This window comes from Mchenga conophoros, linkage group LG19 (genome assembly GCF_057382185.1).
Source record: "Mchenga conophoros isolate Kocher_MC1m ecotype Shallow Benthic linkage group LG19, M_conophoros_male_GT1.1, whole genome shotgun sequence".
In the NCBI taxonomy this organism is placed as follows: domain Eukaryota; kingdom Metazoa; phylum Chordata; class Actinopteri; order Cichliformes; family Cichlidae; genus Mchenga; species Mchenga conophoros.
In genome coordinates this window covers 20,042,289-20,066,802 of record NC_140544.1, presented here as the reverse complement: position 1 = coordinate 20,066,802, position 24,514 = coordinate 20,042,289, and the positions used below count along the sequence as shown (strand labels likewise).

General features: G+C 40.5%; 1 protein-coding gene across 3 annotated transcripts in view; it reads left to right on the top strand.

Moving 5' to 3' along the window:
- The window catches only part of sash1b (SAM and SH3 domain containing 1b), a 67,957-nt gene that overhangs the window by 26,999 nt on the left and 16,444 nt on the right, over positions 1 to 24,514 (top strand). The window contains exon 1 of one of the 3 annotated variants that reach the window (XM_085257015.1): positions 23,309 to 23,419. The exons of the other annotated variants lie outside the window; for them this stretch is intronic. The gene's annotated coding sequence lies outside the window, so the exon portion shown is untranslated. Of the gene's footprint in view, positions 1 to 23,308; positions 23,420 to 24,514 lie in introns of those variants that run through there. 3 annotated transcript variants of the gene reach the window in all.

The window sequence follows — 24,514 nt, the reverse complement described above, 5'->3', positions numbered from 1 at the left end:
GTATGTTGTAGTATGTATGTATGTAGGCATGTCCCACCAGGAGGAGGCCCCGGGGCAGACCCAGGACACGCTGGAGAGATTATATCTCTCGGCTGGCCTGGGAACGCCTTGGTGTTCCCCTGGATAGGCTAGAGGAGTTGGCTGGGGAGAGGGAGGTCTGGGCTTCTGGGCTTAGGCTGCTGCCCCCGCGACCCAGCCCCGGATAAAGCGAAAGGAGATGGATGGATGGATGTTAGTATGTTTTGGTGTATAAGCCCCACTGATAGTGCTTCTTGAGACCACCAACATTTCTTGTATATAGTTGTTGCAGAAGTTTCTAAAGTGTTTCATGTTTGTTCTTAGTCTATATATAATATAATAATTTACACATTTTCAAAATAAAACTCTAGATCTTATAAATAATTAGTAACTAAAGCTTTTAAAGTCCGTGCAGTTAAATAAAGTGCAAAATTTTACACAGAAATTAAATGTGAACTGTTTCATAAGAGTCTTTGGGCCATAAGCCGTGTGTCTCTGAGCCGTGTATGTTTTTATGAATAGATAGAAGTCTCTGTTATGGCAATCAGTTGCTATGGTGCTTTTATAATAAATCAGTAAATCTAGGGTGCTTGAAAATAGTAGGACACTACTGGATTGATAAAATATAATCAATATGTATTCATAATGCTGCAGTGATACACATTTACAGCAAAGGACTCTTTCATGTTTTAATGCTTTTGCTTTTGTCATCTTCTGTCCTCTTTAGTCCATAGTGAAAAATGTTTTTACCAGCCTCACAGGAAATCCGCCAGCGACAAAAAGATAAGAACTGAGACTAACAATAGCAACATAAATCTGAATGTGTTTTAAACGTAACTTGTCAAACAGCTGTTGAATAAGAACATAAACCAGTTTTCCAGTCTCCCTCACCCCCTCACGCCATCAACATTTAATTGATTAAGTATTTAACAAATGTACGACCTAATTTCTGGTTAAACAAACGATCAGAAATAACAAAGTTGATGTAATCTTAATTCATTTAGTTTATTCGTTAATCTTAATTCAAGGTATAGAACAGCTTCATTGCCTTTACTGTAAGTGAGCAAATCATGATTAATGTTGTGCATACTCATTACCTTAAAAGCTTATCGCGAACCAGGAAAAGAAACTGATTTATTTCTGTGGCATTTTCTATCCTCGCAGTGGAGCTGTCCTAAAACAGAGCCTGCAACAAAAGTGTCCCCGTGGTGGAGGGCTGGTATATCTCCTGGTTTCAGTGTAAACTAACACCAGTGGGGAAAGGCACAATGACAGATAAACTCTGATCATATGTTGAAAAGCAAACAACCTCAGGACTTAACCTTTGGAAGCAATGTGAGATTATTATCCTGATAGTAAATATATATCTTGGAATAATACTCCAAACTGGACGCTGGAACATTAAATACTCACTCCAATTAAGATGTAATTTTATTCACATTGAATTTTGTGTCCGTCTTGTTTAGAAAAGCTTTAATCAGAAAACTGTGGCTGATTTTCCCAAGTTCAGTTGCTCATATTGTAGCAACCATATGTTGCCAGGGATGTTTGGTGCACTACTCCACTACAATACGACTGACCTTGATGTGTGATCTAAAAATGTCAAAGAACCAGGGGATGAGCAGGTTCCTTTCTTTATGGTCTGATGGGTAGGGCATAAGGTGCCTCAGCAGCGCAGCATCATGAAGTACTGAAGAACATTGAAGTGACATTTGCTCCTTACCTAGTATTGTCTAGACATGCGGACTGGTGAGGCTAAACGCAGTACAACATAGGTGAACAATGTCACAGTTATACAGAATTATCCACAGGCCTCACTGAACAGTTTAGATTGTGAAAACGCCTTCCTCTGAGATTAGGGGGAAAAAATGGAAACCTTTCAAACATGATAGCAAAACCTGCACTCAAAGCTGGTTAAATCCATCCTAACCTCTGCCTAACCCCTTTATGGAAGGTAGGGACGGAAGGGATTTGAATAAGCCTTGTGAAAAGTGATCGAGATCATACACCTATTTGGGTCAATAACAAATATGCTCTAAATGAATATACAAAAAGAAGACCTGAGAAGGATAAGCGGGGATGGATGGTTGGGTTCAACATAACTAATGGCCTGATGGCCCAGGGTCAGTAACAAGTCTGTTGGGCAAGTTGACTGGCCAGCCACTGGTTCATTTCGACCAGTAATGGCATTTCCATTAATTGATTCCCTGGCAAAGCAAACTGCCTGAAACGGATCCTCACGAATGAGTCACTTTTTCAGTATTTTCACTTGAATTTAAATGTGAAGAAAAGTGATCTTTTTATCCGCTTCCATCCACATTAGATTTATTTCACAAAGCGATAACTAAAATAAAACCTGTCTGTATCGTGACAAACTGTTTAGCTTTACATTTGCCAGATTGTTAAAGTTTGCCGCAGCCATCCTCTCTCTTTCGACTAGAGATAACTGCTGCTGAGTTGGAGCACAGGGTGTCCTCCATTACATTTATTCTAAGTCTTTAGTTACTAATGATTTTTCTCAAATAGGTTTGCAGTATAAAATATGAGAAATGCGATATTTGATATGTCTGTCCTTTGATTCACTGAACTTTTGCTCGGGCAGAGTTACGGGGCTGCAGTCTGAGCAGAGAACCTAGACCTCTCTCCCCGAGGTCTGGGTCCCATGGGCCCATTGGACTAATGCACCTCCACCAAGCATTCTCCCTTGAGCCCCGTCCCCATGCCTGACTATAGGGTGGCTCCCCAGTAGCCCAGTCTCAGTCAGGTTGAGCTGGCCCCTCATTAACTTTTTTCTTTCATAAGGATTTCCTGAATTTGGCTCTGATTGACGCCTCACCCAACCTTAATTTGCCTTGGGAGAGGCATAGCTCCTGGGATACACAAACCCCTCCAGTGCGATAAGATGGCCATTCTCGTGGGTGGTTATTTATCCCATATTTGTGAAATTCCTATCACAACAGTGAAAATCTTATTATATGATCATAGCACAAAAATATATGTCTGAACTTACCCCATCTCCTCCTTAATGGGTGAGCCAGTCTGACCAAAACTGTGAAGGTTCACATATTGTGAATGCAATGTTGCGGTCTCCTGTTAGGTTTTGAAAAGGGTCACAGGCCTGGAAAAATTGCCCATAGGGTGGATTTATGATTATGTCTATATATGTGATAGACAGGTATTTTTATATTGTAATATTATAATGTACATGCTGGGTGCCATTGTAAACCAGAGCTTCCTTCTCAGTTGATTTATCACTGATCAAACAAAGGTGCCTGTCTTTGTAAAATACACTGTATTGTCTGATTGCTATTACTACTACTACTGCTACTATCCCACCACTGTTTGAGATTTGTATTCTGGACAGTAATTTTCTCAATTACACCCTCGGGGTGGAGTGGGTGAGTGTTGGTTTGGTACCTTCTAAGTCTGATCTGGCAGACTGACAGGAAGCCTATTAACTATTGCATTCATGACTAACTCTGGCCTGTCTTCCCACGCTGCTGCAGACTCCCGCAGTTATCCTCCCAAACATGACAGCTGTAGCAGATAGTGAAGCCTGGGTTTCACCTTTGCAACAGCAGGTTTCAGAAGTTGGCTCGACTTTCACTGGAATTGGTGCAGACAAGCTAAAATAATATTCCATATGCCACAATGAGGCCAGTGTGCTACACCAGGCCCTCTAGCCCCATGTCTGGCAGAACCTGGCCAGGGTGATTCATTACTGAGAGTGGTAGTCCCCCCAGCCATGCATCCAATGAATATTAAAATCATGTATTTGTAGATGGAGAAACCTGACTCATTAATGCCTGTTTTTTTTGTTTTTTTTTCTCATTTTTTTTGTCTGCTCCATACTTCTTTTTGACTATTATCCAACAAGACAGTTTACATCTAGCAGAAAGTTCTTAAATGCCACATAGTTATTATGTCACTGTTATGAACCATACCAAGCTTTTGTTGGCATTTAAATGTTAAGTTCAGTGAAAAATGAGAGCCACATATGAGGATATTCGTTTAAAATTTTGATAGAACAGTAGCAGTATAATGTCCTCGTATGTAGATATGGAGCAAATTTGAGTATTTTGGTCTAAATAAACCAAAATGTGATGTCCACATATGTGGACGCCAGGTCCTAGGAGGTTAAAGTTTGAAAAATCAACCACTGTATCGCTCAAATCATATTCTGTAAAGGCCCATCTCTACTAAAAGCACAGATAGACAGGATTAAACAAAATCAGTTTAAAAAGAGCTCTTAAATACAAACTGAATGGAAAAGAAGTAGTTAAAAATGTGCAGTAAATGTTGTGTGTGTGTGTGTGTGTGTGTGTGTGTGTGTGTGTGTGTGTGTGTGTGTGTGTGTGTGTGTGTGTGTGTGTGTGTGTGTGTGTGTGTGTGTGTGTGTGTCAGTCACACTATGCTTAACTCAGGACATGACATCGGTTTGAGATAAATTGAACTTTGAGACATGGTCAGAAGACTGAGGTCATCAAAAGATGGATGTGTTCAGCAACAAGGCTCATTTGGTACTAAAGGGCCAAAAGTATGCTATACTGCCTTGTACCAATGTCTGAATCATGGATACAAGGCAGAATTGATTGATGCTTTCATGTTGCTTACATTAAATTCTGACTCTACCATCTGAATGTTACTGGAATTGTTTTTCCAAATGTCTGCTGTCCAATTTTTGGTGTGCCCCATGCAAATTGTAGCCTCAGTTTCCTGTTCTTGGTTTACAGAGTTGCACCTGGTGTGGTCTTGTGCTGCTGTAGCTCATCTGCTTCAAGGGTCAGTGTGTTGTGTGTTCAGAGATGTTTAGAGATTTACTGTTACTGTTAGATTACCTTCCTATGAGCTCAAAACAGTTTGGTCATTCTACTATGAAAGTTGGCATCCCTCTTTTGGATCCTTCATTGTAAACCCTAGAGATGGTTGTGTGGGAAAATCCCAAGAGAATTTTCACATTTTAATATTCTTGTTCAAATGTGGTTTTAATGAAAAATTGTACACTGATAACAGTAAAAATGGGTCATTGTGCTAAAGAGTCAGATATGATATAATTATGATGATTAGGGCTCCAAAAGTCTCTACAAACCCATACAAATTTTGTTTGGTTAGTACATATATCATTAACATCTAATGAAACAAATTAATTTTTTTTCATCAGTTTCTTTGGCCAGTGGATCAAAATTGTATACACTGTATTGTATTAACCATAAAAAACAAAACATCAAACTTGTTTGTTAAAGGAATATTTAGACCATTGCAATATCACTGTGATAACAGCATCATACACTGCATATAAACTGAACATCCAATGTGTTTTTAGATACAACTAGAAAGTGCATTTTCTGAAGAAACTGCAGTGTGAATGCTTGAATCTGAATGTATGCACTGAAATGAATTAATTACTGAATTTAAGTTAAAAATCTTGAATGAGATAAAAAAAAAAAACAACCCGAATTTAACCTGAAAACAAAAGTGCTGAACTGCTAAAAGCTGAAGGTTACACAGAAGAAGAAGTTGGAAAAAAGCTGAAAATGTTTTAATTGTAAATTAGAAAAACCTAAGAAATGAGAAAAGAACATTTAGAGTCAGAAAACATCTGAAAGAATACTAAAAGTTCATATTCTTTGAATCACTGAATGACTAAAATGTGATCCCTCCACTTGGACCCACACAGTTTAAAAAGTTTACATCTCTGAGCTTTGAAAGACAAGATGTTGGAAAAAGAACAACGATGGCGACGTTTTGAGGGTAAAATGATGGCTTTAACACTGTGGACACAGCAGCAGTTGAAAGAGAAGTGTTTCAGATGAATCTTGGCAGAGTGGCAGAGAGAGCTGTTAAGCAGGCAGGTGTGAGCCTGGTTGCTATAGTGACCGCACCCAATGGCTCCATACACACGGACACAGACATGCACCTCACTTTTGCTGCTTAAAATGAACAGAAAAGTCAGGCCGAAACAAATCGTTCCCAAATGAAAAGTAAAAGTCGTATTGACAAAATTCTTTCACCGTGAGCGGCAGCAATGTCTAGTCTACCTAATTCTAAGTTTTCATGTCTGTGGAGTTTATTATATGGACGTGGTGACAGTGGAAAGACACCATGCTCTTCTGATTTTCAAACGAACCTTCTGAGCCATTTTAACATTAGAGTCTATGGAAGAGTTGGAGGGAGGAGGCTGTGCATTGGTGACATTTATGAAAGAACCATAACACCTAGTACAATAGTAAACACATTGGATGAAAGAGGACAGCGATGGCTACGTTTTGAGGGTAAAATCATACCTGTAGAGCAAACGCTGTGGACACAGCAGCAGTTTTAAAAAAGATTTTAAGATTAATTTTTTTGCTCCTCTCACTCTAGCAGTTGAGCTGTCTCACTCTAGCCCCAACATTCCGTCCCATACACACCCATTATAAATTTTGAAACGGGTGAAAAAACATCATGAAACTTAAACTGGAACTGAAGAAAAAGTATAATAGATATTGAAAAGATAAATACAAGTTGAATAGTTGAATGTCTTGTCTTCGTTTTAAAGTTTGAATGGTGGCTCTATGTCAATGTATGTGGAAGTAGTAAGAGTTTAAAAATGAGTAAGTTGAATGAGAATTTGAAGGGTCTCCCCATTGAAATACATGGGAAATTTTTGTTGAATAAAGTTGAATAAAATTAAAAATATAAATGTTAAAAATGAGAAAAGTAGAAGCAGTCATGTCCAAAAGAAGAGGAATCTAACGGTGTTTGAATGGTTTTTCTAAGTTGAACGGTTTTGAAGGAGTTAGATGCCAAAAAACGTACGGAATATATAATAATAAAGATTTGAAGAACAATACTGTGAATGCTTTTCAAGCATTCACACTAATAACTGCATCACACCAGTTTACTTTTTACACAGGCACAGACACTATACTCCCATCTCATTATAAATGGAGAACAGGTGAAATCTGTATCCACCTTCACATTTCTGGGCACCAATATCTCCGCCAAACTCATCTGGACCCACAACACCGACGCCCTTGAAAAGAAGGCCCAGCAGCAGCTGCTAATCCTCCATGTCCTGAGGTAGCATAGCCTGGACCAGCAGCTGCTGCTGGACTTTTACATCTTCTCAGTGGACAGCGTGCTCTCCTACTGCCTGGGTGTTTGGTTTGCAGGGGCCACTATTGAGAACAGGAAGGCTGTGCAGAGGGTTAAGTAACACTGCCCCAGAAAATCATTGGCTGCCCTCTGCCACCCCTGGAGGCCATCGCCGGATCTTCCGGTCTCAGGAAAACCGGGGCACTCACAGGTGACCCCTGCATCCCGCCCACCACCTGTTAGACCCTCTGCCTTCCACACGGCACCTCATGGTGACTCACTGTTTGTGAGTCAGCCCTCCATGCACAGTTGGTGTGGAGCACCCACAACTTGATGTACATGTACACTGACAAAACAAAAGGCTATTCTTTTCTATTCTGCATTACTGGATTTTGCATGAACATCTAATCTCATGCCTCAGTTTTTCTAGTTATATTGTTTGATTCAAATGCACTGCGCGGCACGGCTTTGCAGTGGTTTCTCGAGGAAGTCTTGTTTGTGCCAGTGTTTCTGCGCCTGCAGACAGGCTTCATCTCTTTGTGGGTCAGATCCACTGAGTGAATATTTATCATGCCTTGATGTTTCTCTTTAACATGCGTCTGAACGTATCACTCAGCTGATGTTTATCAGTCGTCTCTCACTTGACGTTTTGAACTTTCAAATATGAGACTTCAAAGTGTTTGTTAATGAAACGTGCCCAAGATAGACCCGGCGAATTAGCATGTAGAAAGCATTTGAAGTGGAGTAAACTCGATAGAGCTCAGAGCCGCTGACATTTAGCTTTCGGCTTTTTAAAGTTCCTCTCTGGAGTCAGCCTGGCAGAAAAATTGATTCAAAGTGCAAGACATTTTACATGGTTGACATGAGACACAGACAGACCCGAGCAGGTTCAATCATGGATGTAAATCCATGAAGTAAAGGATAGCTTCTTGGCTTTTGGCTTAGTTTTTATTATTACAGCTTCCCACACTGGATTTTAGACATAAAGACTGACTTACTCTGCGTCTCGACATGTTGATATTTCTTTATTGTGCATGTGTGACCGTGGTTGAGAACAAATGGCTATTTAAGGCCTCAGAAGTCCAAGTGTGGTATATAATTTTCCTTTACCCAGAGGTTGATTCCTGTTGGTGGAGTTAAGATTAAATTGTGTCTTCAGGGTATGGAGATGGATTAGTGTCTTAAGTACATACTGTGTACAAAATGTGCCACATATAGAATCTCTTTCCTTCTTTGTCCCTAATATCTTTGTCAAGGTTGCAGCCATATCTGATGCACTGCACCCTTTATTTAAGCACTTAATCACGTAATGGCTTCCGTAGGGGCCAATAACGTCGACATGAGAAACGTGACTGTGTTCATCTATTATCTTATTAACTTTGCGAAATGACATTTATGGTTTAAACTCACTGTATGTTGGAGTGTTTTTTTTTCAACTGCTAACTTTAACGATCTGCATTCCTTTCTTATTTAATAAGATTAACTGCTCATCACGTATGAATGACAGTACAGCACACAGTCTCTCTTGCAGCTCAGTGCCCATAAAGCTTCCTTGCACCTACAGTGTGAGATGCATTAGCTGGCATAAACCTGGTTAATGTTAGTGGTTTTAGGTCTAAGACATCACATCTATGCAGAGCAGAAACCATTATGTCATAACAATCAAATCAAACACATTCAGTTTGGGTTATTTTCTCTTTTTTTGACATTTTGTTTCCATCTAATTGCACTTGAAATACTTCATATATGTTCTGTTTGTCTAAACATTAAAATCTTTGACTGAGGTTGACGAGATCTGTGGCGGGCGCAAAGAAACAAAACTACAAAGAAGCTCAAGTCATGCTGAAAGGAAGAAAGGTATCTCTATAACCACAGGAGCACCACAAACGTACACTGTAAACTTGCTGAAAGTTCGATTTATCATAGGACTGCTAGTTTTTGAGTCATTTGGTACAAATGTTATCAATTTTTATCTCTCAGCATTAAACACAACATGAAACTGAGGCTGGAGGAAATGAATGAAAGAATCAAATCGCAAACAAAATAGTAGATATTTAAAGTTTAAAGTGGATGATGGTGGTAGTTGTAAAGTAGCTTAAACCCCCAGATCACTGTCTTCTAATTCATCATGTATTCATCAAAATTTCTAGACAATTCGTCCCGGAGCTGTCAAGCTGTTTTATCCTCTAGTGAAGCTCAGACCGACTGTGCAAACATATGTCATACCTGAAAGACATATTTGAATTCAGTTCAAACAAATAAAAGGTTGGGTTTTTTTAAGATTAAATAGAGCTGAGTGTTTGTACACTGCATACTTTGATAGAAATGAAGGCTTTTACCCACATTTTGACTTGAAGGCAGACCGTTTGTTCCATAGTTTTATGTGGATTCCTACTTTGGTTACATGTGCATTGCTTCTACTATACAGCCATTGCCCCATTTACCCTGAATGGTCCCACCACAGCGTTTGGACCTTTGCCATGAATGAAATTTGATCCAGTGGATGTCCTCTTACTTCCATGCAGTGCTGCGATTGTAATTACATTTGACTTTTATTAGTACTCCCATCCATACACAATCACGTTCAAACTGTCAGTCTAACAACAGCAGTTTGGTCTCCATCCTATGCCATCTTATGTTTAGTATTGTATCAAGATTAGCTGTCTCATTAGATGTCCATTTAAATGATGTATTCATATAACCTTCATGTAACCTTGATGTTAACATTTGAACAACATCTGTGGTCCTCAGTCACTACTCTGTATGAGCTAATGATGCCCAGTGGACAAAGTCCACTGCGAAATGGAGTTATTTTCCGCTTCGCTGGTTAATCTGGCGGCTGTGTCAGTGTCGCACACGCTGGCCAGATTTTAAAGAGTGATGGAAAGCTGTTCAGAGGAGGAGCCACAGAAACTGACCATTTGCCAAATTCTTTGATGTCATCTTTTAATAAAAATGAGAGCTGTATTTGGAAGCATAGTTTCTTTGTCTGCCTGAGAGTTTATTCCAAAAAATGTGACCATGTTTACTTTAGTTGAATGTATTCATTTTCACAATGAGTAAAGTAATAAACAAAGCAAATATTGACCAAGATCTGTCATTCTGACAATTGTATTTGCAAACCAGAGCCTGCCTAGAGTGATGCTGTTCAGTTTCTACATTAATTAGAGCTTGTTATGCTGCAACACTGACAGTGTGCCATATAAACAGCTGCTCCCTTGTACCTGTACAAGCTCCAGTCAGTCGCTGCAGAGATGTTTTGTCTCATTTTTTTGGCCACTCTCTCTGTTTGGTTTGAGCTAAACCAATAGTAAGCCAACCTTTCCTCACAGCTAGATAACCATGGCGTTATTATTTTAACGTGTTCCCAGCTGTCTGCATGGAAACTGTGTGGTCTAAACAACCTCTGCATGTTTCTAACTTATACCTATTTTTAAAAAGCAAACATAGAGAAAGGATGTGGGTGTTCCAGTGATAGTGGTGATAGCAAATCTACAAAGAAACGCAAACTGTGCATATCTGTGAGAAATGACAGGAAACTGTACGACAGGTATTGTATCTGCTGGGCCTGCAGAATGGACAGAGCAAATAAAAGAATTACCCTTCTAACCTTTGGTGAAGCAGAAGTTGACAGGTGACCTTCCTGTTTGATTTAATCTGTTAAATGTTTGCATAAAAGGAAAAATATGCACATGATAATAACAGACTGTAGTTGTTTTTCTTTGCAATAGTCCAAGTCATATTGGTTTGAAACATTTGATGTTATTCATGCAACAGTCTCCTTTTCGATCAACCTGAAAACTACAGGGGAAAATAAAATGCGAGCTGGTTGTGTTTCTGCGGGGTGTTTGCTAATCTATGCTTGTATCAGCAGGATCCAAAGGCTTGCAGCCAGTGCATGGCCAATTGCAGCAGTAAACAAGCTAACTCAAAAACCAGGGTCATTTAGATCTCTCCACACATAATTACACTGCCAAATGTGGCAGAGAGGATCAGAGGTCTGCAGCTGAGTCTGCATTTTAAAAATGCTTTTGTCTGCAAGCTGATTTGTGGTTCAAAATATGTCACTCGAAAATGGTCTCAATATTTATTAAAGAATTAATCAGCAGCTATTATTTATTTTAAAATGGTTAAACAGTAGGGGAAATACTAATGGCTGACAATCCTTACACCTAATACACTAAACTGGAGGGTTTTTTGCCCATTTTTCTCATTGTGTAATTTATGCATTTATATTCACAAACTTTCCATGTTGTTCCGTCTTTCCTTTCATTCTCCTAAAAACAAACCCATCTGAAAGCATTTCTGTGCGGACTTGTTGAACGTTATTCGCATGTGAGAATAGAGTTTCGCATAAATTGATTCATGCCCTGGCTTGGGAAATTGACAAATAGGTGAGTTCATGTTTTCTTGGCTCTGCCAGAATGTGCCATGCCTCTCTTCATGGAGATTTCTGCCTTGGCCTGTTTGTGTTGGATCAATCACACCCAGTTATCTAATATGGATCAGGTTTTGCATGATAAACGAACAACTTTTTGCACTAAAATGTGTTTACATTTCTTGTCACGTATTGCAGTGCTACATCTTTTGCCGTTCTTGTTGTTGTAGTTCAATTAAATTGAGGTCAGGAACATTCAGCATCTGACAATGACGCCTTAAAATCTTCAGATTCTTTGTGCATACACTCACCTTCTTCATGGCACAAATTCAACAAGATTGCTGTAATACACTCAGAGATTTTGGTCGATATTAATGTGGTAGTATGACACAGTTGCTGCAGATTTGTCAGCCTCACATCTGTAAAGCAAATCTCCTTTTCTACCACATCTCAAAGGTGCTTTATTGGAGTACACTGAACTCATTCTCATGTTCAAGAAACCAGTTTGAGATTAATTGAACTTTGTAACATTCTCAGTTGGTACTCAGTGTTGATACAAGGCAGAATTAATGCCTGTGTGTTGTTTGTGCCAATTTCTGACCCTCCCATGTCAGAATTCGGCATAAGTCAAGACTCCTTGCAATAACCCACATTTTCCAATCATCTGTTGTCAAATTTTGGTGAGGCTGTTAGAACGGTAATCTCAGTTTCCTGTTCCTGATGACCATCCTGTCTGTCACCAGCACCCATGCTACATCCAAAGTCACTTAAATTACCTTTCTTACCCATTTAGACTTCAGCAGATGTTCTTGACCATGTCCAAATGCCATTTGGTTGCTGCAATATGATTGGCTGATTAGATATTTGAGTTAGCAAGCAGCTGAACCTTTAAAGTGGTTGGCGAGTGCATGTCTGATGGTACTAGGCTTATAAATATGCAGGTATTGTCCTGAATTAGTAGTGTTACACCCCGGCCTAGGCAACCGGCGTGCAACTCAGGAAAAATAGGAAAAAGGGAAAAAAAGGGCCCCCAAGCTCACTGCTCTTAGGGAGGGCGAACTCATAAAAAAAAAAAAAACTAATACGAGCTACCACAAAAATAATCCCAAAACGAAAGTATCGACCACTATTGTCTTTAAAGCAAAATATGATATTTATTTACATCACAACACAAGGCGCCAAACTATTTACAAGGGGGGGGGGGGGGGGAGATCGCGACCATGACATACAGAAACACCGGGCTTAAATACATAGAGGGAGCAATTAGGGAATGGATCGCAGGAGGGAAACACAGCTGGGGCAAATTAGACCTGACGAGACAAGGAAACGTAAACTGAACACACCAAGATAACAGACTTTCAAAGTAAAACAGGAAACACATAACAGTCACGCCAAACCAAAACGCCTAAAACGATACACTGGCAACGCCGAACCATAACATACCCCCCCACCCAAAAAAAAACAATCATTTAAAACATACAACCCCAACGAAAAATGTTCGTTCCATGTCCAGCCCATATGGCACCGGCCGCCGTCCCGCCGGCGACGCTGATGGCTGGACGGGTCCTCCAGTGGAAACGGAAAACTGGAGCGGGCCCTGGGATCCTCCAGCGAAGACAGACGAAAGGCTGGAGCGGTCCCACGGGTCCTCCAGCGAAGACAGACACGCAGCCCACCAGCTGCAAACACGGACACGCAGCCCACCAGCTGCAAACACGGACACGCAGCCCACCAGCTGCAAACACGGACACGCAGCCCACCAGCTGCAGAAGGCTGGAGCGGTCCCACGGACCCTCCAGCGACGGCGGATGAAGGCTGGAGTGGTCCCTCGGATCCTCCAGCGACGGCGGATGAAGGCTGGAGCGGTCCCTCGGATCCTCCAGCGACGGCGGATGAAGGCTGGAGCGGTACCCCGGACCCTCCAGCGACGGCGGATGAAGGCTGGAGCGGTCCCTCGGACCCTCCAGCGTCGGCGGATGAAGGTTGGAGCGGTCCCTCGGACCCTCCAGCAAAGACAGACGGCTGAAGCGGTCCCCCCCTCGGACCCACCAGCGACGGCGGACGGCTTAAGCGGTCCCCCCCTCGGACCCACCAGCGACGGCGGACGGCTTAAGCGGTCCACGGACCCCCCAGCGACTGGACGAGCCCCCATATGTTACACCCCGGCCTAGGCAACCGGCGTGCAACTCAGGAAAAAGGGGAGAAAAAGGGGAAAAAAAGGGCCCCCAAGCTCACTGCTCTTAGGGAGGGCGAACTCATAAAAAAAAAAAAAACTAATACGAGCTACCACAAAAATAATCCCAAAACGAAAGTATCGACCACTATTGTCTTTAAAGCAAAATATGATATTTATTTACATCACAACACAAGGCGCCAAACTATTTACAAGGGGGGGGAGATCGCGACCATGACATACAGAAACACCGGGCTTAAATACATAGAGGGAGCAATTAGGGAATGGATCGCAGGAGGGAAACACAGCTGGGGCAAATTAGACCTGACGAGACAAGGAAACGTAAACTGAACACACCAAGATAACACAGACTTTCAAAGTAAAACAGGAAACGCATAACAGTCACGCCAAACCAAAACGCCTAAAACGATACACTGCCAACGCCGAACCATAACAGTAGTCAGGACTTTGGTTTTCACTGCACTATATTATTTCTTTATATTTAAATGATTCTACTACCAAGTTCCCATCTGTGTATGGCTGTAGGACTTTTCTGCATTCTAAAGAAATTTCTTCCCGTCTTACTCACCTTTATTTCACCTCTAGGATTAAAGGTAAGTCCAAATGTACCTCTAGAGTCCACGCATGTAATAATCTTCTGTAATAACACTGTTTAAAACCACGGTCTTACATTGGAACCTCTGAGAATAGATGACATAATAGGCTAATTCCTCTTTTAATGTATCCTCTGACTGTAGTCTGAAGTGGCAGGCAGGCTGGGTGACATTTCTAAAGAAATAATGGAGAAAATTATTCCTTTTAGAAATGTTGAGCCCGAAGGAAGAAAGATAAAGACGAACAGTGGTGAGAAAAATGGGCCAAAAGCGATGAGAATAAGCAAAGCAGGAAGGAGAAAGCAAAGCAGGAAGGAGAAAGTCATTTAAGAAAGGGGTTGCATGTAATGACGAAAGTGCTAGAGTGAGGGGTAGAGATAGTCGTTCTGTATGTATGATTAGTAGTTATCAATTGATGTAAAATGCATTTAGGAGCCACTTAAAGTATTATGTGGATTGTAGAGTCAGCTGTGCAGGTAGAGAGCTTACAGTGCATTCATTTGATTATTGAATTTCTTTTCCTGAGTGCTTTTGCTTGTTTTTGATACGGTTTAAGCATTTTGCATTGTTAAAGTTAATATAACACTTATACAACATGGCTCCTCAGATGCTCTCATGCAGGAGCTTATTTTTATGTGACATTTTAGTTAGTTGAGAGGGGACTGATAATATTTAAAGAAAAACAGAAAGAAGTAGAAATAGTTGTAGAATGATTAACATAGTGGCAGTTGTGTTTTTATCTAATGAAAGTTGTTGTAAAACCATTTAAGTTCGAAAATACAATTTGTAAAAGGTCATTTTATCTGAATCGTATACATTAGTTATAAAAGGTAAAGTTACAACATGCCTAGAGCTGCCTCTGAGAGTCTACAGTTAACATGTTAAATGCAAAAATTCATGACGGCACAATTAGAAAAAGACTGAAGTATGGCTTGTTTGAAAGGTCGTCTCGTGCATTTTCATGTAACATTTTAGAGAAGCAGACGGGGAGAAAGCTTGTTCTCTCTTAAAGGACATGACAGCATGCATTTAGGGGGGGGGGGAACAATCACAGCACATCGGAACAAACACTTCATACCAGCTGTCAAACACGGAGATGAAGGGGTGATAATTTGGGTTTGTTTTGCAGCTGCAGGACCTGGACACTAAACAGTCATTGAGATGGCCATGAACTCCTCTGTAGACCAAAGTATTCTAGAGTCAAATGTGAAGCCATCTGTCTGACAGCTAAAGCTTGGCTGAAACTGGATCATCTTACAGGATCTTGATCTGAAGATCATCAAACAGGGGCTGAGAAGGAAAAGATTGGATTGACTGGTTGCAATGGCTCAGTCAGTCCAAGCCCAGACCGCAATTGAGATGCCTTTGCAGGACTTTGAGCTGTGCATAAACAAATGCCTGCAAACCTCAATGAATTGGAGCGACATTATAAAGACGAGTAGGCCAGAATTCCTGCACAATGATGCGAGGGACTGATAAGGTAATACAGAAAAGGATTTCTTAGTTATTTCTAGTGAAAGTAGTTCTGCAAGCTGTTGATTCATGGGGTCTACTTAGTTTTTCAAAACACTGCAGAGAATTCAGTGAAATTCTCTTTTTCACGACTGTTTAATGAAGCCATTTAAAGTTTTATCCTCACAGTATAGCTAGTTTCATATTTACCAAGGAGGTAATTATAAGTACAAGCTTATATTAGTGTTTATGTGCATGTCATTCGGTTTACAAACAAGATCACTTGAAGAGTTTTAAATGAAATTTGATAAGATTTGTAAGGGTATAGAGTGAGGAGATGTTAAGTTTATTAAGATTTGGCTTCCATCAAAGGTCAACTCGATGATTTATTAGCCAAAAATGGACAAAAACCAATATAACTTAACAATCATGGTTCTTACAAGTGTGGTGTGGTGTATATTTTCAACATATGAAGTTAAAGCATAGAGTTAAAATACCATGTGAGATTTGACATCTGATGTCTATTTCAAGGTCAAGCTTTTAAAAACTGTTTCTTGTTTGTTTTGACAACATAGGAATAATGGGAATACAATGACTTTTAAATGTCTTCATAAATGTATGTTATGTCTGAGTAAATGTAACAAACTGTTAAAACTGGCTTTAAAAGATTCCTTTGGCTCGAACTAAACCCTCATTGGGAAACAGCAGGAGGAAAAAAAACATCATTTTCACACTGTGCAACAGCCACTGTGGCATTTTACTATTAAATAAATATTTTTAAATTACATGAAACTTTAATAGGGTATATTGATTGAAGAGTGAGGCTGAGAAAATCTCAACACTTTACCTGATGTCATCTTGGGGAAAAGGGCAGATACTGAGCAAGCAATCAATTCTGGTGAGTGACTATGTATATTTACTCACTAAGCCAGAAATGTGAAGCATTTTGTCATGCATTTTTTTCCTTTACCATAACCCCCTTTGTTTTAGACATAAAAATAAGTGTAAGGAAAGTGCACTACGTTAGAGTTAAGTATGCTTTCACTGTAATATTTTTACAGTGTTGATGTGAATGTTTGAACGTAAGAAATCAAGTTTTAAAAGCTGCATTACAAGAAGAGCATCACAAGAACAACCACTGATGGAAATACCTTTCTTGAGTGTTTGTCTTGGAGTTTTTCATGACATCAGAGCATGTTTGACTAGCTGCGGTTTGCATCCATTAATGGCTGAAAGGTGGATGTCCTTGGAATGACAGTGGAGGAGACCAATCAACCACACTGAGAGTTTGGAGGAGGCAAATCGAGTTGGACAGGAATGGTTGTCAGCAGCTCTGTATGCTTCTGTCATAAGAGGCATGTGCAATCAGTGAGAACAGTTTTCTGTTTGTGTCTAGAGTCAGGTCAGCCAAGTATGTCAACTGCCATCTGATATTATTAGCCTATTACAGAGTGTGGAATTACATGCATCTTGTTGCGTACTGCGTTTGACCTCCTTCCTTCAGAACTGCCTTCATTCCACAAGGTATTAGAAACATTCCTCAGATTTTGGTCCATATTGACATGATGGCATCACCCAGCTGCTGCAGATTTCTCAGCTGCACATTCATAAGAAACTCACTTTCCACCACATCCCAAAGGTGCTCTGCGGGATAGAGATCTGCTGACAGTGGAGGCCATTTGAGTACAGTGAGCTCATTCTCATTTTCCACTCATTTTAAGTGATGCTCATTTGGTACTAAGGACCCCAAAGTGTGTCACAAATGTATTCCCCACATCATTACACTACCATCGTCATCAGCCGGAGCTGTTGATACAAGGCAGGGTGGCTCCATGCTTTCATGTTGTTTGCACTAAATTCTGAGCTTATCTTAATTAATATTGCAGCAGAAATCACGACTCGCCATACCAACAGCATCTTTGCACTCTTTTCCAAGCTTTTGATGAGCCAATTGAGTGATCAACATATTAAATATTTGCATTAACAAACAGTTGAACACGTGTACCTAATAAAGTGGTTGGTGATTATATGTATATTTTTAGCGGATCCTTGGGCTAATGTGGAAATCGTATCATCATAGGTGTTATAGCACAGTGGTCCCCAACCCCCGGGCTACGGACCAGTCATTTGGTACCAGGTCACGAGAGTTGAGGCTCGGGTGTGAAATTTATGGTTTTCTTGGTCTTTTCCTGTGTTGTAGTCGTGTGTCTTATTTTGAAAGAAATATTTACGCTTTACCTTAGCAACCAGAGAGCAGAAAGGGTGCAGAAAGGAGGATGTTACTCTCAATGTTGTTGGCGCGTTTCAGGAAGCTGCTGCTAATAAAGTTAAACAATTACACAGTGAATTAATTTTTAATTTTATATTTAGAAAATACCACAGTTTTTGTCTTGGTTGTATCATTTTATTTTGTTGAATTTATCCACGATACCGTGAAAAAATTGTCTGACATTAAACCGGTCCGTGGCGCAAAAAAGGTTTGGGATCGCTGTTATAGCATACTGCTTCAGCTCTATGGTTTACCGATCGTCTGTTGCAGCTGAGCATGGAGGTGGTATTATTATGTTGCTAACTAGTTTTTTAAATTCACTGCTAACAAATTATTTTTGTTTTTCTGTATAACCCAAGAATATCAACCTGTATCAATACTGGAGTTGTGTATTGCACTGGTGGCCTTTCTGGGATGTTCCCCATCTCTTAAGCTGTGTGAGCTTGGGCAGGCTGATGGCCACTCCCAACCTCTATGGTCCCTTATCTTGGGAAGCGGATTCTTGTTTGGACATGTACAGAGTGATTGGTGTAGACAGGCAGCAACCAGTTTGCATATTCAGAAAAAGGATCTATTTGGAAACATCACTATGAACAAAAACGGTTACTGTTATAGAAGTGTATTTATGTCGACATACTGCTTCGTCTGGATTGTTTGTGCATCAGTTGTCTTCCATCAGCTTCTGCTTGTTAGTAGAGTTCGACTCAAAACTTGGAAACATACTGTGCCGGTTTTATCAATATGTAACCGTTAACTCCCAGAAACTTTTAGCTTTAATTAGATTTTTTTTTGTTATGGAAGACCCCTTTCCACCACATAAAAAAAAAAGGATCCATAACTCGAAATTTCGAGTTATTTTCTCATAATTTCGAGTTATTTTCTCGTAATTTTGACTTACTTTTCTCAAAACTTTGAGTTAATGGGTCGAAATTTTGAGTTAGCGCTGCTAATCAGTAATCTACGTGAATGACGTCATTTCCTTGTTACCCGGAAGCTGAAGCCCTCAGCTACAAATGCTACAGCTAAGCTACCAGTATTACATCCAGTCATGAATCCACAGATTGCTGAGTATTTTCAGCGTGGCTTCAAAAATGATAAAATCATTGTGTTATTAGCTGAATCACATTGCGTTACTATCCGCAAACGTACTCGCGAAAGCGCCAATTTGTTGCGATCTGGTTTTGAGTGAGCATTAGTCTGCGCATATGCTTCGGGGTAACAAGAAAGTGACCTCATTCACGTAGATTACTGATTGGCAGAGCTAACTCTAAATTTCGAGTTATGTTTCTCCAAATTTTGAGTTAATAAGTCGAAGTTTTGAGTTAATAAACCGAAATTTTGAGTTATAACATGGATACATGGTTTTGTTTTTTTTGGGGGGGGGTTGTGGCAGAAACGGCCTTCCATAGAATGTTTTAAATTGGTGATTTTTAAAAAAATTAAGTACATTTTTAAAAAGTTGTTAGGTTTCTCTCTTGTTCCAAAGCATATATTGATTTCAAAACTGAGCCTTCTCATATTCTTGGTATTTCTTATGCTCTTTTATTTGACTGGCAGATTAAATGTTAAAATAACAGAATTTTACCAGTCTGTGCTTACTCACTCATCCTAGGTTGCTCTAATCTGTTCTCTGGCCATAGGTCTAGTCTGCTGCTACTCTTCATATCACTTACTGCTGTGCACTGTGCTGTAATCCTCCTCTCCGTGTTTTTTCCCATGAAATGTTTAAAAGGGAAAAGCCCACCAGAGGGTTTTTTCTCTCTCCTGCTTTTAGGCCACTTTTCTTGCTTTCACACCATGAAGAATGACCTCATTCTGAGGCTTCGCGATCTTACGTTTCGTGATTGACAGCTACCCTTGACTCCTGCGTTGCGTCTCAGGAGGATCGCACAAGGGAAATTACCCGAGCACTGGGGTGAGGGGCAGATGAAGTGATTTCAGCACTTTTGAATTAAATATGGTCCAAGGAACATGAGTAATCCACAGCTACTTCATGACAAACCCAGAACCATTCACAGAGCCTTTTACGACGTATGAATACACATGGCGTTTCTTGGTATGAACTTTGTTGAATTTTAAAGGAGCAGTATGCACAGTTTTTGTTTTGTTTTTTCTTCTTTCTTTCTTGTTCTCAGCAGCCTTGAATTAAACATGCTCGAAGGAATGGGAACAATCTACATGCCACTCAGACCACAAACGCACTGCCATCCAGCAGGGATTAAATACACAGAGGATTTCCATCCATGTAATTTAACTGAAATTTAAAGGAGATAATTCGCCATTTAAACTTTGAATTAAACATGCTCCAAGGAGCAGCGACAATCCACAAGATACTTCAAAACAAGATCCAGAACAATCTACAAGATGCTTTTATAATTATACATGATACATATTTCCAGATGTGCATTGTGTTGCAGTTCATAGCCGGGTGGTTGTTGGAGTCTGTAGTTTCCTGCACTTAAATCTATCCTGTGTGATTTCAGCTAATGTTTAAAATCCCATTGGGATTTGCAAGAGTTAGTCTTGTAGACAAAAGGTTGGTTCTGTGCCTCCTGTCTGCCCTTTTAATCTTCTTAGGCGTTTCACATGCACCCTTTTTTTTTTTTTTTTTTTTTTTTTTTTAATCAGGGTCCCTGGCTGCTTTCCCTTTGTGGCATGATCTTTATATTTGTCTCCATTGCCTGAAGACAACAGGGGTGGTTTTAATCGGCTTTTTTTTTTCTTTTCTTTTTTTTCTCTTCGAAAAATCTGTCCATGCACCTTCTTGCAATGTGAGAAAACCTGCTTGCAGTCAATTCTGTTTTATTGCAGAAGGACCAAAAAGTCCTATGCAGTGAAGCTAGCCTTTTGTATCTGTAAGCAGTTGCTCAGTGACTGACAGCACGAGAAGTGGGAACAGAGCTGTGTGCCTGAGACCTCGCTAATGCAGTTCAAACAAGGCCAGGTATCCTCCTTTCCTTCTGTCTGTGTGTGACTGACAGCGTGTATGTCATAGTGTGACCCTTCTCATCAAACTCCCCTTTGGGACTTGTCAAAATCCACTTAACCACTCAGACCTGAATAGTTAAGCTCTTCCACTGATCCTCTTTTTTTTTTTTTTTTTTTTTTTTTCTCTTCCCCCCCGCCCTCTCTCTTTAGGGGACCCTTGGGCTGTCGATCTAGACGAGGCCTTTAGGTATTCTGGAATAATTGTCACACTCCACACACTAGTGTTTTAGGTTATAATAAATATTGCTGCTGTCATCTTGAAGCTTTAAAAATGTCTTTTATTTAAGTATAGATAATGTAAATTTAGGCATCTTTTAGCTTGTCAACAACACAAAATGTACTGACTGTATAGATAAAAGCAGCCGTAGCAGTTGAACCATTGGAGCAGAATAAAGTAACATCCTCAGGATATATTTTATGTATGTAGCATTATGTGAATACAATACAGACTGATAGGAAAGATATATGCGCTGTAAATATAATGTTAAACGTGTTTACTAACACAATAACTGTACAGAAGTGTACATTTAAATGCAATCAGTGATTCACCTACAATTCAAGGAGGAGAGCATTTGAAATCCTTATGATTCCAGTTTTAATATTTAATCTCCTGTGTGGTCTGATTAAGACCTTTCCTGTACAAACAGGACTGGATAAACTCATCATTTCTACTGCTATGGTCACATTTTAGGTGCACCGTCTCAGCTAACTAATATTATATTCTGTATTAAATTTTTATATGCAGCTGATGAACAATGATAGGTGCGATGACATGATTTGCCTTTGAAAGATACGCAGATGAATGTGTCTCTCGCACGGAGCGATCTCCTCGGGGATCAAAGCTCAGAGGAGCGCTCGGGCACACAGAGCTGGCGCGCACACAGTCAGGAGACTTGACGGTGATAGAAAAGGAGATGGCGTCAATCTCTGGCTTCTCCTGTGCTCCGAGGTGACAAGCAGCCCACCGCTGTGTAGCCAGGCGGAAAACTGCCCTTTCTGGCATCAGTGGCCTCGGCCCTTTGGCACCGCACGCTCAACGTAGCCCTCGAACATCTCCACCATCCATCTGCAGCTCGGCATAATCTGCAGCCTCCTGCCACTGATCTGACTCTGGTATTGGTACCTCCTGCTGCTGCTGGTACTTGCTGCTCTGGAGTCACTGGTCAGTCACGCAGGATGAATAATACACATCCTGCGTGTAGGGTCACAATTAGACAAAGAGAATCTGGGTTAATCTGACTGACTAATACTGCAAGCAAATGAGGTCACCGCCTTGATGCCTATACTTAAGATATGTTTACATTAAGCATTTTTTTATGGAGATAAACTACAGCAGTGAGCACAGAGGAAACATTACTGCTTCTATTTTTTTTATTTTTATCTTTTATGGCACTTCAAACTAGTATGTCCAGTTTACTTGGCTCTTCGTCCCACTGTCATTACCTTCACCACCCTTTTATGTGGCGGCCCAGTAACTAATAGTTGGGGAGACAGAGCTGCTATTTGCTGCCACCTGCTGGTGAATTAGGGCAAAAACTGTATGCTGGCTGACATCTGAGGACCATCCGGATTATTGATCTGTCATATGGATTGTTTCTTTGTACCTTTTCATTATGGTTCATGTTATTCCCTTTTCTGTAAGGTGATCATTAAAGAGGAAAAAGACTGCTGGGCTCTTCTTCAACACTTGTAATTTTTCAAAATAACTTTTCATCCAGTCCAGCTGTGAATGTTTGGATTAATTTTTCTATTCAATCGTAGCAAATACATTCAGCTAAATGAATGTCAGTAATAGCTGTTTTTGTACTGCTGTTAAATCTATTAGTAGTATAGATAAACTTGTGCTGTCCTTTTAACCAGCTATACCAATTACTACTAATCTCTTTTGACACTTACCGATTTATTTTAATCATTTATAGATGCACTCATTTAGTTGGTTTACTAATCTTTCCATTCATCCCATGCCTACAGCAGAAGTACCCCCTGGGGTGCACATCTGCTAAGGTGTGATCTGAAGAGCCTCCATATCAGCAGAGGGAGACATTCATGACCAGCAACCACACTTGAAAAAAATTCCCCTGATGTATCACTCTCCCAACTCCACTGCAGACATAAACATGCAGCCACACTTTCATACACTGAGAGGTGGTGGTTTATTTGAACATGTGAGTCAGCCAGTCCCTGTGGGCTGCAGCTGGAGAGAGTACAGTGCCCCACCCAGCAGCAGCAGCAGCGTCAAATGTGGTTGTAACTCCCCCCAACCTGCCCTCCCCCTCTCCCCCTCTAATTTATGCACGCTGGACTGCCCTCCCCTTTACTTCAGGATGTATTGTCCTCCACTCTTTAAACTGAGTTAAGTATTCAAAGGGAGCCATTCACTTACAGAACTGTGGTGGAACTAAAGAGCAACTACTGGATGGCTGCTGTTGGCACACAGATGTCTGTTTGCGGTGAGTGTATTTTTATGTATGTCCCGGAATGCGGCGCTATGGTCGGAGGTGGTAGTTTTCTGTAGATTAACAAGAGGATCTCTGAATTCGTGTTGCCTTTTTTCTGCTCTTGGTTTTTGCTTTTGAATCTTTCTGTGCTTTCAAATGCTTTTGTTAGTAAGTTATTAACCAAGTCGGTGCTTGTCCTCACATGATCCTTTGAAACATCACTCAGTGTAATGTGTTGAAGGCATGTAGTGATCTTTATTAGGTCCCCTGCTGAACTGTAACCATACAGTGTCATTTGGTTTGAATTAAGCTGTTCAAATCAAACACAAGGCTTTAGTAAATAAAAGGTTGTTAAAATAGATGCAGACATGGACTTTTTCACATTGTAGTTCTGGTGATCAGAGCACAGAACTTAACTCAGATTTCACTAATTCACCTAAAAGAAGATCTTATGATCTTTAGAACTATGTCGACCTTCTCATACTCGACATATTGACCTCTGACATAACGTGACCTACATTTCTGTCTCAGAGCAGGATTAAAAAAAAAAAACATTTGCTGATACTTTGTGACCCAGGTGTGGTTAAGGCAAGCCAGAGGAACTGTAAAAACACTCATTAGACACTCTTGGTCCTGGGGGCATGTGGATCTTTTGTCTGCCCATGAGATGCTTATTGCTCGAGAAACGTGACACCACGCTCTCCTTTTCCAGCCTCTGTGGTCGATGTCTCATGCTACAGTTTTGGCGCAGACTCTGCTAATTTGGAAACAGTTGAATTTCAAGCACGCTGCAGTATTTTTGTCAGTCATCTCCGAGGAAGAATGTGCGAGATTGTTTATTCGATTTAACGTTCAGCTCACTTTTCTGACTGTATACTTAAGTTGTGTTTAGATTTGTCTATAACAGGGAAGTATACACTAGACATCCACCATGTGTAATAAGCACTTAGGGCGCCGCAGTGTCATGTGGCTGCTTTACAATGGGCTGTTTATGTGAACCAGTGGCAGTCGGAGGCAGAAGAGCGACTGCAGCCAGGCACAGTGCAGAGCTTCTCAGTCGGCCTAAGCCTTGTTCCTCCTCTATATGAAAAGCAGCCAGATTTTCAA